This window comes from Apodemus sylvaticus, chromosome 10 (assembly GCF_947179515.1).
Source record: "Apodemus sylvaticus chromosome 10, mApoSyl1.1, whole genome shotgun sequence".
Classification (NCBI taxonomy): Eukaryota; Metazoa; Chordata; class Mammalia; order Rodentia; family Muridae; genus Apodemus; species Apodemus sylvaticus.
In genome coordinates, this window is record NC_067481.1 from 57598515 (window position 1) to 57611911 (window position 13397).

The 13397-nt window shown below is 41.8% G+C and overlaps 1 pseudogene; it reads right to left on the reverse strand.

The window, feature by feature from the left end:
* Positions 1-12061: 12061 nt before the first annotated feature.
* Positions 12062-12409, reverse strand: LOC127695409 (adenosine 5'-monophosphoramidase HINT1-like; annotated as a pseudogene).
* Between the last annotated feature and the right edge of the window lie 988 nt (positions 12410-13397).

Sequence of the window (13397 nt, forward strand, 5' to 3'; positions counted from 1 at the left end):
ACCTAGTAACCGTCTTTCAGGCTCCATGTATTAAAGGTCCCTTCACAATGAGAAGCAAACTCCCAGCACACAACCTTCGGAGAACAAACCACATCCACAACATTGCCACTTGTCTTCTTAGATCACTAACCCTGCATTCTATTCGCAGTGGGTTGCTTTAGGGGAAGCCCATGGGAAAGTTGGAAAACAGCTTGCCAACTCCCCAACACTGGCACTATTAAGAAAAACAGAAGGAAAAAGCTACCTGCTTTTCTTTGAGAACGTGGCTACATAACACAGATACAGACTTACTTGTCAACAGTGGGAGCGTGGGAATCAGAAGCAGCCCCAGATGAGCAAGAAATCTGTGCAGCAAGTGCCCGGAGCAAAGGCAGACTGGTGTACCAGAGAGTACGGGAGGTGATAGCAGCAGTGGGCAGAACAGAGACCATGGAGCCTGCAGCCAAGGGAGGCACACTCAGCTAGCCCACTGGAGATACGGTTGTGAAATTTCTACCAATTTCTTTCTTTAAGATCATTTCTTTGCCTATTCCTGTGCTTTGTTTTTTTTTTTTTTTTAACCTTCTCACCCATCTCTAGAGGCAGCCTGCTTCTTAGGAGTCTGAGAAAAGGTAAACAAAATACAAAAAAAGGAGAGTATTTTAAAAAGCAATAGTTGATAATTCAAAAATATGCTATGATCAAGCCATTAGGAAAGGTAGGCTTTCATAACCAGCCACTTTGCTGAAGTTGTTTATCAGCTGTAGGCGTTCTCTGGTGGAGGTTTTTGGGTCACTTATGTAGACTATCATGTCATCTGCAAATAGTGATAATTTGACTTCTTCCTTTCCAATTTGCATCCCCTTGACCTCCTTATGTTGTCTAATTGCTCTAGCTAGAACTTCAAGTACTATGCTTGTGGATTGGCAGGATTAATATAGTTAAAATGGCCATCTTGCCAAAAGTAATCTACAGATTCAATATAATCCCCATCAAAATCCCAACTCAGTTCTTCACAGAGTTAGAAAAAGCAATTCTCAAATTCATCTGGAATAACAAAAAACCCAGGATAGCTAAAACTATTCTCAACAACAAAAGAAATTCTGGGGGAATCAGTATCCCTGACCTCAAGTAATACTACAGAGCAATAGTGTTAAAAACTGCATGGTATTGCTACAGTGACAGGCAGGTGGATCATTAGAACAGGATTGAAGATCCAGAAATGAACTCACACACCTATGGCCACTTGATCCTTGACAAAGGGGCTGAAAACATCCAATGGAAAAAAGATAGCCTTTTCAACAAATGGTGCTGGTTCAACTGGAGGTCAGTATGCAGAAGAATCATCCTAAGTGAGGTAACCCAATCACAAAAGAATACACATGGAATGCAATCTCTGATAAGTGGATATTAATTAGCCCAGAAGCTCTGAATACCCAAGGCACAAATAGCATAACAAATGACTCCCATGAAGAAGTATGGAGAGGGTCCTGATCCTGGAAAGGATTGATCTAGCATTGGAGGGGAGTATCAGGACAGAGAAAAAGGAGAGAGGTGATTGGAGAATGGGTGTAGAGAAGAAGGTTTGTGGGACATATGGGGAGGGGGGATCTGGGAAAGGGGAAATCATTTGGAATGTAAACAAAGAATATAGAAAATAAAAATATTAAAAAAATTATCATAGTTCATCAAAGGATAAAAGTGAAATAAAAAACATTGGCTTTCTCTAAGGAAAAAAAAAGAAAAGGTAGGGTTTCTATGTAAAGAGTAACAAGGAGACTATTGAGAATGGCACAAAAAGATGGATTAATAACAGTCAACAATCATTAATAATAAATAATAATTAATAGAGAACTACTATGTTCCTAGTAGGAAGTCGCTTTCAGCCAACTCAACTAAAATCGACTTTTATAGAGTAAAACTGACTTATAAAGAAATTCTAGTAACAATTTGTAGGACTATTAATACTGAATGAGAAACGGAACATGAAATAAAAATATGCGATAATAGATTAGCTACCCTAAAAATCAAAAATTGAATCTGGAAGGACAACAAAGTATATAACAATAAACAATAAACAATAAATAAACTGCAATAAACAAAATAATATAGATTTGATGTCTAAGTAGTTTGAAGGACAAACGGAACAAAGAAGCCACTAGAACATACCTGTGTATGTTGCAATATGTATGTGCCCAGGAAGTAGTCTATAATAACAGCAGCATATTATTCCCAGGAAGAGCACAGCTACCTTTCCTAGATATATGCACATATGTACATCCTTATAGGGATAGCCATCACATGTGATCATGTCTATCCTGACCCATCTTCTAAAGCATCCTTGTCTAAGGTACCAAGCACACTATTTGAATTTTCAGCCTTGCCTTGTGTGATTAGCAGTAAGCCACACCTCCTCACTCTGATAAAGTGGCCTAGTTTATATGATGGGTGAGTTTCTATGTCGCTCCCCGAGTCACTTTTGATGGGGAGCTCATTCCTTTCATTGTAGCCCCGAGTGTCTGTTTTCTCTGGATATGGTTCTTTCTCATCATCTCCCTTCTTCCTTTTCTTGGACTCCTAGTTCTGCTTAAAGGGCAGAGAAGTGTTGCATCTGGACAGATTCTAAGGGAAACGAAGCAGCTATTTCCAGAAAGCTAGAGCATACAAAACTCTAGACACACAGTAAAGAGAGATGTACCCCGGAAGCACTGGGTCTACATTCTTGACTCAGCAGGGAGTTCAGGAAAATCATCCTACTCAGTACCTATCTTACTTTCTCCAGGTTTTTCTAGATTCCATAATAGAGGCAGTGCAATTCTGAACACTTTGATTGGCCAGCCCTCCACACAAAGCCATTGATGACTGTGCACTGGAACTAGGAACTCCTGCCTAGGAGGTTCTTTCTTGCTCCAATGTTTCAGGAATATAAATAAGATCAAGGCACAAGTTAAAACACACTCTAGAATAGATTTCTTACATTGAAAGTCCCACAGTCTGGAACTGAAAGAGCAAGAATTAGGTGACAACCAAGGAACCGGATTACTGAGGCGCTCGATTACTGCCTGCTGCCTTATCCGTGTAATTGGCTAAATAATTAAAACATAACTACAAGAAGGAGTCATTCTATGCTTCTCTTTAGACCTTTGTCAGAAAATATTAGAAGCGCACCATATAACGTGACTTCTTAAGACCTGAGTAGCAATGTCAGCTTTAATTGCCACCAGTTTATTAGAGCACACAGTTAATTATTGTGTCTCATGCCTAGAATATTAGGTATGTGCAAAAGTCATGGGGGACGACTCAGTTTCTTGTGAAACTGAGTCAGATGGACCACCCACAGAGGGGGTTCACCCTGGGAGAATGTGTCAGAACCCATCTGCCTCTCCTTTTAACCAGCTTCTTTAAGATACGCCATTTCTTAATAAGAATTATGGACTTTCCGTGGAGGAAATGCCTCCCTGGGGCCATGTGGTGATTGTTAGGGTGGTACAACTGTTCATCAAGTCATGTTTTTTTTAGCATGCTCCATTAGGTACAGGTCATGATTTCTCATTATACTTCTAGGGGAAACCCATAGGTGATGGCATAGAATGCAACAGAAGGTATGTGAATAAAGAGAAGAGTGAGTTCTGGTCCAGCAGGATGGCTCAGTGAATAAAGATATTTAGGTATTTGTTCCCATGTCTGAAGACTCAGTTTCTATTCCAGGAATTTCTATTCCCACAAAGTACAGGGAGACAATGATGTAAATGCTGTGCTACACACACACACACACACACACACACACACACATACACACACACACCACACAAACACACACGTGTATGTGTACACTCACTAAATAAATAAACAAATGCAATAACATTTCAAAGAGAACCAACATTTTTTGTTGTCAATTGTGCATTGGCCATGAGCCTTTCTTCCATCTGCCTCATTCATTAAGCTTTGGTTTCTTCCTCTGTTAAGCAAGACTGTACTAGTCTAGGCTGATGGTCCTTGTATGGCTGCCCATGAAGAAGACAGAGGGACAACCACTGCAGAAATAGAGTGAAACCTATGTGCCTGCAGCTTCAACATCTAGAATTTCAGAAAACCATGGATCAAAACCATCCATTTCTATTTCACCTAACATGGACAGAATTTTTTCTTGAAATTATTCCCTGAAGGGAATACATTAAAAATATCAGGGCTCAGTGGTTAAGAACACTGATTGCTCTTTCGAAGGTCCTGAGTTCAAATCCCAATAACCATATGTTGGCTCACAACCATCCATAAAGAGATCTGATGCCCTCTTCTGGGGCTGAAGAAAGCTACAGTGAACCTAGATATAATAATAAATCTTTAAAAAAATATTATATAGCATTTACAATGCATTAGGTGTTATAAAAGGATATATTTATATAGGAGCATGTAATAGGTTACAGACAAATATTATATAATTATAAATAAGGAGTTGGAACTCCTATAGATTTTGATATCTGTGAAGATAGGACCAATTAATTGCCTGTGGTCACAAAGGGACAATTATGCTTCTGTCCTGACACTACCCACTCCTTAAAGCCTCTCTGCCTTGGGCAGAGCCCTGCTCTGGCTGCAGGTACCTTACCTGGACCTCCCATCGCATTCAGCAAAGTTTTCACTGAAACAGAGAAGGTTGCAGCTTACATGCCATTTCTTCAAGAAGGTTGGTGATAGGCCTTTCAGGTGAGGCCAGTGCCCTACACAGGAGGCTTTCTTGGCATTCTGTATTTCTCTCTGAACTCATCAGCTCCTTGGAAGTGGGAGTCAGTACGGTTTGTTCCCAGCAGTGTTTGCAGCCCTTAGTGGGCTTCTGATTGTATTGATGGGTTGGGGAGTGCTGGAGAAATAACACCTGAGTTTGCAAAAAAGATAAAGGGAAGATTTTACAGAGGAGATGGAATCTGAGCTGAGACTTGAAGGGAAGATAAAGTGATTCATGTGAGGCCTGTAAGATCCCAAGGGTATAGATGGAGCTCTAGGGGAGGAACTGGGCTTTCAAGTCAGATAATCCTCCTAATTATGGGAGTTGGGAAGGTTACACCCTGAAGGGTGACGGTGAGATCAGAAATGGTAAGTGCAGAATTCCCAGCTTTACAGATGGAGCCAGCACTGCTTTGTTTCAGCCTGAATACTACAGAATGCTGGGAGATCGCACCCAGCCTTTCAACTCTCTGAGCTCCATCATCAGAATCGGTCCCATTATTTATATCTCTACCACACTAAACCATAAGATTTGCAATTCTTGAACTGTCATGAATAACAATTGTATCATTAATTATTGTAATGGTCAGCACTTGGGGCCCACAGTGAGTCTGAATTATTCCTTCAAGAACTGGGCAATCATTCTTTTCCTTTGAGAGTTAAACTGTAAAATACACAAAGTCACCAAAAATAAGCCGAATGGTTCTTAGGCTAGCACCATTTGAATGTAACTTGGTGACTAGGTTAATATGTTTAAAAAGATACTGTCAGTCAAAGGATGGAAGGACTGAAAAACGTAGTCACAGAGGCGAATGGGCTCAGCATGGCTTGCTGAGGGCAGGATGAAAGAAAGCAGACTGTCTGACTGAGGGGATACATTTTGACTTCCAAAGGTAAGCCAGTCTCCAGGGGCTAGAGAGGCATTGAAGATGTTAGCCATCTTTTCTCTACTCCCTGATGCTTCTGATGCTTTCTTAAAGGTACCATCCAACCTCAAGCCCTAGATGAGGCAGGTCTTCGAGGAGGATGGTCTGGCTCCCAGTCCCTGTACCTTGACCATGTCTCTGTTGGCACAGCAGAACCTGGCTTATGGTATTCTCCATGTTCTAACTATTTAAATTAGATGCTAGGAGACTGGGTCAGCTGGCTGTAAGGAGAAACAGGCTGGAAAGCTGGAGCATCCCTGGAACAGAAAACTGCCAGCTGGGAGTGGTCATATTGAAGCCATGTACTAATGAGGAGTCATCAAGAAAATGTCTGTAACAAGAGAAGAATAAAGGTAATATGCATTGAAAGAGAGAGATAGAGAGACAGACAGACAGACAGACAGACACACACACACACACACACACACACACACACACACACACACACACACACGTCCATAAGTTTTGCCATGCTTTTAAATAGCCTTCCCACTTTACTCAAGTTTAATGTACACACATAACCAATCCATCCCACTAAGATGTGCTTTTAGTTGATAGGTTCGGCTCTTTCAGTTTTCTTTGGTGGGGTCATCCACTGTGAGTAAGATGCATGTATCAAGCTGCCCCAGGATGGAATTTGAGTCTAGGTCTACATCTAAGATTCATGGCCTGTCAATATGACAGGGAGAGCAATATCTTGTTGCATAATGATTCAGTTTTCCCATTGGATATGTTAGCTTTCTATTGCTATAGTAACAAATTACCATAGGTTCAGCGGCATAGAACATTGTAGCTTTATTAGCTTGCATTTCTGGAGGTTGGAAATCTGACATGGGTCTCAACGAGATAACATGAAGATGTTAGCAGAGTAAATGCTTTCTGGTGGCTCTAGAAAAGAATCCATCTTAATTTTTTTTATTTGTTTAGCCTTCTAGAGACAGCCCACATTCCCGGTCTTGTGGCTCCTTCCCTTCACCCAAATGGAAGATCATTCTCTGACGAGCTGGTTAGCAACCCTATTTTTCCTTTCCCATATCACTTACAAACATACATGTCCCAGTGACTGGCATGTGAGCAGCCTGGAGGTCAGGCATTATTCCTGGGATGAAAGTGGGGGGAAAGGAAAAAATATTAACATACAGACTTCTTTAAAAAGGCCCTCTGGCTTAGGAAAACTTGGTACTTAGTAAACTTGAAAATTTTCCTTTTCTGATTGGCACATGAAGGATCCATATGTGGGTGAGACTATTGATCGCCCCTCCTCCGGGCCTGGATTTTTAACTGACTGTAATTTAGGATTACCCATTTCATTTCTTTGGGCCTCAGGTTCTTCCTCCACAAAACGCAGGGCATAGTAACGTTTTTTTTTTGAAGGATTTAATTTAAATTAAAAATGCATTTCCAAAAACTCGATAAATGCATTTTACTTTCTTTCCTTTTCTGGATATTTCTTTCCCAATCCTGGGAGCTCAGACTACTGGATGGGAGCTATCCAGAATACTTCTCAGCGAGGGGGCGTGTCTCTGTGTGAGGTGCTGAAGTGATGTGCTTCCAGGAAGCGGGAAGTCAGTGTTGTACCACTGTCCAGGTCGAGGTCTTCTGCCTCTATTGCCAGTGTTTTCTTTTTGTTTTTAATCTATGGGAATGGAAGCCCCCTGAGGGCTTCCTCTGCTCTTCCTTTTCTTGCAGCAGAAAATGACAAGGCTCAGGAAGCCCAGAACACAATTCTCCCCTGGGCCTCCATGCGGGAGCTGCCAGGACAGTGGCTTGGGGGCTTATGTGAATGACGGGAGGAAAGACTGAAACCTCAGTGGATTCCAGGCAGTCCATGGCCTGGAGCAAACTGTGTCCCTGTCCCCTGAACAGCTTCTTATCTCCTTAAAGGATCCACGGCCTGTAACTATGAGTGAATTCCCTGTGTGCTGTAACCATAGGCAGAGCCTATGGTTGTGGAGGGAACTTTTCTTTTCTTTTATGTTTGTAGGAACTTGGCAGCCTTTGTCTTCCTGGTTTTAGTGTCCAGAATGGAACTATCCAGAAGGAGCTGTGAAGCTGGCTTGTGGCAGAGAGGCTGTTGGACTTCTGCAGTGACATGATAGCGATGCGATGAGGCTGAGTGGCTAAGCCTCTTTCTAACATCCCAGGTGACTGACTGCCATTTTAGCTGAAAAAGCAGTCTGCTAACTGGGAAGTGTGGCTCTCCAACTATCCTTTAGTTTTGGATACAGCAGCTCAAGCCTATTGGTAGCTCACAAAGCAATCCCATACATTAGCACTTTTCTTGACTCGGTGGGTGTCCAGTCATCTTCCAATCAGGTAGGTTTTGAATGGAGTTTCCCTGATGGCTTAGAACAAGCAGTCACTACCATTCTGCCTTCCAGTTTTCCCATCTGAATAGCGACAACAGAAATAAGGCCGGAGCACTGATCACAGCCCTAGTACAACACTAGGCGCTTAGGAAATGCTCAGAAGCTGATTCAGTTTTTCTTTTTGAGTTCTCTGCATGCATTGATTATCTCTGCCTTTCTCAGAATGCCTTTGTCATTGAAAAAGTCTTATATCCAAGTGTAGAAGGATTTATAAATCCGTCTATAATGAAAGCACTGGCCTTCCCTTCAGGCATCTTTCTTTGCTCCCAGTGCATGTTTGCCTTTCTAGATTTGGAAACAGAAGAATCAGGGTTCTCAGGAGTTGGTCTGAAGGGTCACATGGTGGCTCATGGAAGAGTGAGCAGAAGGAGAAGCCACCATTTCCAGTGGGACAAGCCTTCTCTATCACTAGACTGGATACTTTACGAACATTTATGGATGTGCCCATCAAAGGAAGACAAAATCAACCCCCAAAGCAAAAGAAATTAGCCCTCCCAACACAAATGTTGGCAGGCTCCACTACCCCAGCACATTCTTGGGAGGAGGGAACTCTAGCCAATCAGTGTAAGAGTTCTGGTGTCATGTGGGAGAGGGTGGAGGCCACACGTTTGCATGTCCATCTTCATAGAATGGAAACTTCTATCTCATCAACCTGCCTCAATCCTAGACTTGTCAAACTTCTCTTGGTGTGAGTCTAGGCTCACTGGAAACTCATCTGTGTGTGCATGCATGGTGCTTATATGTAAACATGAGTGCAAAATTGCATATGTATATGTTTATGCTTGTATGGAGAGGCAAAAGACAGACATTAGATTTCTTCCGATATTGCTGTTTACCTTATATTCCAAGACAGGGTCCCTGAACTTGGAGTTTACCAATTTGATGAAGGGTGCTAAGCATCAAGCTCCAGGGAACTGCTTATCTTCCCCTCTCCAGTGTGAGGATTACAGATGTGCACCTTTTATTTGGGTGATGTAAATTCATACTCAGGTCCTCATGCTTGTGTGGATGAGACATCTCTCCGACCCTCACTAGAAATTTATTCTCTCTGATTTATCCTTGTTTTACTTTGAGGGAAAAATAGGCTTGAATGACTTTTGTTGTTGTTGGAGTTTTTGGGTTATTTTTTTGTTATTTTGATTTGATTGAGAGAGAGAGAGAGAGAGAGAGAGAGAGAGAGAGAGAGAGAGGTGTTGTATGCCTTCATGCCTATGGAAGTCAGAAGAGGGTATTGGATCCCCTAGATCTGGAATTACAGGCAGTTTTGAGCCCCTTGATACGTGTGAGGGGAACTGAATTCTGGTCCTTTTGCAAAAGCACTATGTTTTCTTAACTTGTGACACTTCTGTCTACCTCCAGAGTTCAAGGTTTTAGGCCTCAGTTTTAACAGTTCTCCACTGTGAATTGAGATACCAGCACTCCAGCTTTATACAGTAGTGTTGTGTCTGGTTGGTGTGTTCTCCAAGACATGGATCCCTTTTTAGGTTGGCAATGTCCAAATATCAGACCTGTCTTAGTCAGGGTTTTTATTCCTGCACTAACCTCATGACCAAGAAGCAAGTTATGGAGAAAAGGGTTTATTCAGCTTACACTTTCTGTATTGCTGTTGATCACTAAAGGAAGTCAGGACTAGAACTCAAGCAGGTCAGGAAGCAGGAGCTGATGAAGAGGCCATGGAGGGATGTTATTTATTGGCTTGTCTCCCCTGGCTTGTTCAGCTTGCTTTCTTATATAACCCAAGACTACCAGCCCAGGGATGGCACCACCCACAAGGAGCCCTCCCCTCTTGACCACCAATTGAGAAAATGCCTTACAGTTGGATCTCATGGAGGCATTTCCTCAACTGAAGCTCTCTTCTCTGTGATAACCCCAGCCTATGTCAAGTTGACATACAAAACCAGCCAGTATTTTTTTTCTAAGGTTGGAGTCTTCCCTGAAGTAAGAGGTACTGGATTGGTTTATAAGACATTCTGGAAGAAAATCTATTGACCTTTCCTCATGGGGTGACCCACTGGTATCTTAGCCAACAGCATCTTATATTGTGATACTAATCATACACTGCTCCCATCTTATGTGTGACAACCCACAGTAACTGTCTTACATGGTGGAAAGATGTCAAGATTTGGAACTAGACACACCTAGGTTTGCTAGGTGTTGCTGTCTAGTGACATGATTTTGGGTCTATAATCTGATGTTTTTAAATATTAATATCTCTGTGCATAAAATGAAGTATTTCTTAGGACTGTTTCGAGGATGAACATGACAAAGCTAGGCAAATGTAGTTAGGATTATATGTTTATTGGGAGGGACTCACTGATGTAGAATCATGGGTTGAATATGAACCTTTCATTCTAACAGATACAACCAACCCATATGCTCAGTGGGAGAACCCTGAGTGCTTTACATGGACACACCAAGGACATTAAATCTGCTAGTGTGTGCTTCTTAAGGAAGAGTCTGGGTTCATCTTTAGCTAGGACACCAGGGACATTGGTGCTCTCTATTTTTCTTACAAGGGAAGAAAGTCTGAGCCTCACAGTTTGCTTTCACTATGCTGAGGTGGCTGGGATTAGAAAATTTGGTGGGGCTTTCTTTTTTCTGGGCAAGACTACATTTTGACACTTTGGATTGTAATGAGAGATTATCTTAGGGCTCTCAGAGATGGAAACCATCAGTTTATCTGTGGCAAGGGAATAACAGGAATGGATTCCCAAGGGCAGGATGAAATTCCTTTTTGTTGTTTTGAGACAGGGTTTCTCTGTGTAGCCCTGATTCTACTGGAACTCACTCTGTAGATCAGGCTGAGCGCAAACTCACAGAAACATCCCTGCCTCTGTCTCCTGAGTGCTGGGATTAAAGGAGTATGCCACCACACCCAGCTTCAGGAGAAAACTCTTGATCACAGACATTGTTACTTTGGCATCATGGAAGCCATTACATTTGTATCATGTTGTATTCTTTAGCTATGCAGAGTTCATTTTATGCTGTGACAATGAATCTTCATTTTCAATTTGGCTGGAATCACCCAGAAGATATGCTTCTGAGTACATCTTTGGGGGTGCTTTCAGAGAGGCTTAAGTAAGAAGAGAAGTCCATCTCTGAATGTAGGTGGCACCATCACAGGGACTAGGGTCCCAGACTGAATAAAAAGGGGAAAGGAGGAGACAAGCTGAGTATTGGAAGTCACCCCCTCCTTCCTGACTGCAGTACAGTGTGATTAACCACTTCATAATCCCGTTGTCACAGCTGCCCACCATGATGGACTGTACCCTCAAACCGTGAGCCATGATAAACCTTTCTTTCTTTCTTTCTTTCTTTCTTTCTTTCTTTCTTTCTTTCTTTCTTTCTTTCTTTCTTCCTTCCTTCCTTCCTTCCTTCCTTCCTTCCTTCCTTCCTTTCTTTCTTTCTTTTTTTATTTTTTATTCGATATACTTTTTATTTACATTTCAAACAATTTCCCCTTTTCTGGCCCCCCACTCCCCGAAAGTCCCATAAGCCCCCTTCCCTCCCCCTGTTCTCCTACCTACCCCTTCCCACTTCCCTGTTCTGGTTTTGCCCTATACTGCTACACTGAGTCTTTCCAGAACAAGGGGCCACTCCTCCGTTCTTCTTGTACCTCATTTGATGTGTGGATTATGTTTTGGGTATTCCAGTTTTCTAGGTTAATATCCACTTATTAGTGAGTGCATACCATGATTGATCTTTTGAGATTGTGTTACCCCACTTAGTATGATGTTCTCCAGCTCCATCCATTTGCCTAAGAATTTCATGAATTCATTGTTTCTAATGGCTGAATAGTACTCCATTGTGTATATATACCACATTTTTTGCATCAATTCTTCCATTGAGGGATACCTGGGTTTCTATCTATCTATCTATCTATCTATCTATCTATCTATCTATCTATCTATTTGACATGCAACAATTTCTTTCATTAGGCACAGGATTTTAAATGATCTTTTCAATTTCTTCATACACAGGCAAAACTATGTGTGACATTTAATATACCAGAGCTTGACAACCCAACCCAAAGAAGGGAAATTATCTACAACCTGCTTAACTAGGTCAGTTCATCTGCTAACCCCCAAGAACATGGAGATGAATATGATAGACTGACTGCCCCCATCTGAACCTTCACAACCATCTGATAACCATAGTTCAGGCCCAGATCTGAAGCACATTTCTTGCCAACAATTATTAGACATTTTAGAAGACTTTATCATTTTCTGCTACAGAAATCTGGGCTATATTCTTCTTGGGTATCACCAGAAAGTATTTTAGTAATTGAGGAGAAATGTTGTGAAAAGCAAGACACTGGTTGTCCTTGAAGATGAGCTTAATGAGGATTTCTTTGTGAAAGATCATGTAGCCACTGTGCTGGGCCATTTAAGCCTTGGCAATCTTGTCAGCCATTGTGGCTACTCATGCCCCTCAATTTATTTTTGTTGGAAGTTTTTGTTATAGAACCAAGGAAAACAGCTACTACATATGCCAATTATATCTCAATAAACTATAAAAAACTTATATTGCTGGACATAGTTCACACCTTTGATCCCAGCACTGGGGAGGCTGAGGTACAAATATAATGACTTCGAAAGCAGACTGGGATCCTTAGTGAGACTCTGTCAAAAACTAAAACATCAGAACAATATAAAAACCTAACCAAAACAAAAAAAAAACCCAACCAAATATAAACAAACAGAGATAGAAAAAAGAAATAAAGAAACAAGAAGAAAGAAATTCTACCATATCACACATTCACACAGAGTATTTTTTCTAGAATGTTCATGGCTGAAACAATTATTTATCCTTCCATAATGATGGGCTCCCTGCCCCTCTTTCAGTGGAAATGCAATTCGATCTTAAGACAGTAATGTAGACTCAGACTCCTGCCTTTTGACTCTCTAAGAAAGGCAGCCTGGCTCCTGCCTAGTCAGGATGCACATGTTGGGAGCCTCCAATGGTTCTCCCGAAGCCCCTCCTGTCTGGGCTGAGTCGACATGGAGCACCTTCTCCTTTTTCTGCACCTCTCTCATGTGCAGAAAGTCACCCACACTAATTCCCTGATGGCTTTAAACTCCCATCATTTTCCCCTCCTCCATCTCCAGTTAGTGTCAACTGTGGCCTAACACAAGCAAAAAGGCATGGAGCTATACCCTAGTGCCTCTAAGGGGTCAACACAGCAGCATTTTTTCCCTCAACTTGGAGATCTCAACTGAAACTCTGACGTGGAAAAGTTACATTTCAACAATCTGGCTTCCGCCTTTCTTCAGGTCATTGAGATAAACTTTTCCCCAATCTAGGTTCAAATCAAATTTATCCAAGAAAGAGGCAAGCAGCCTCTATGTGTACCAAACAGGGCTCACGGGCAGTCTGTGCCCCTCCCACAGAAGACACCCAG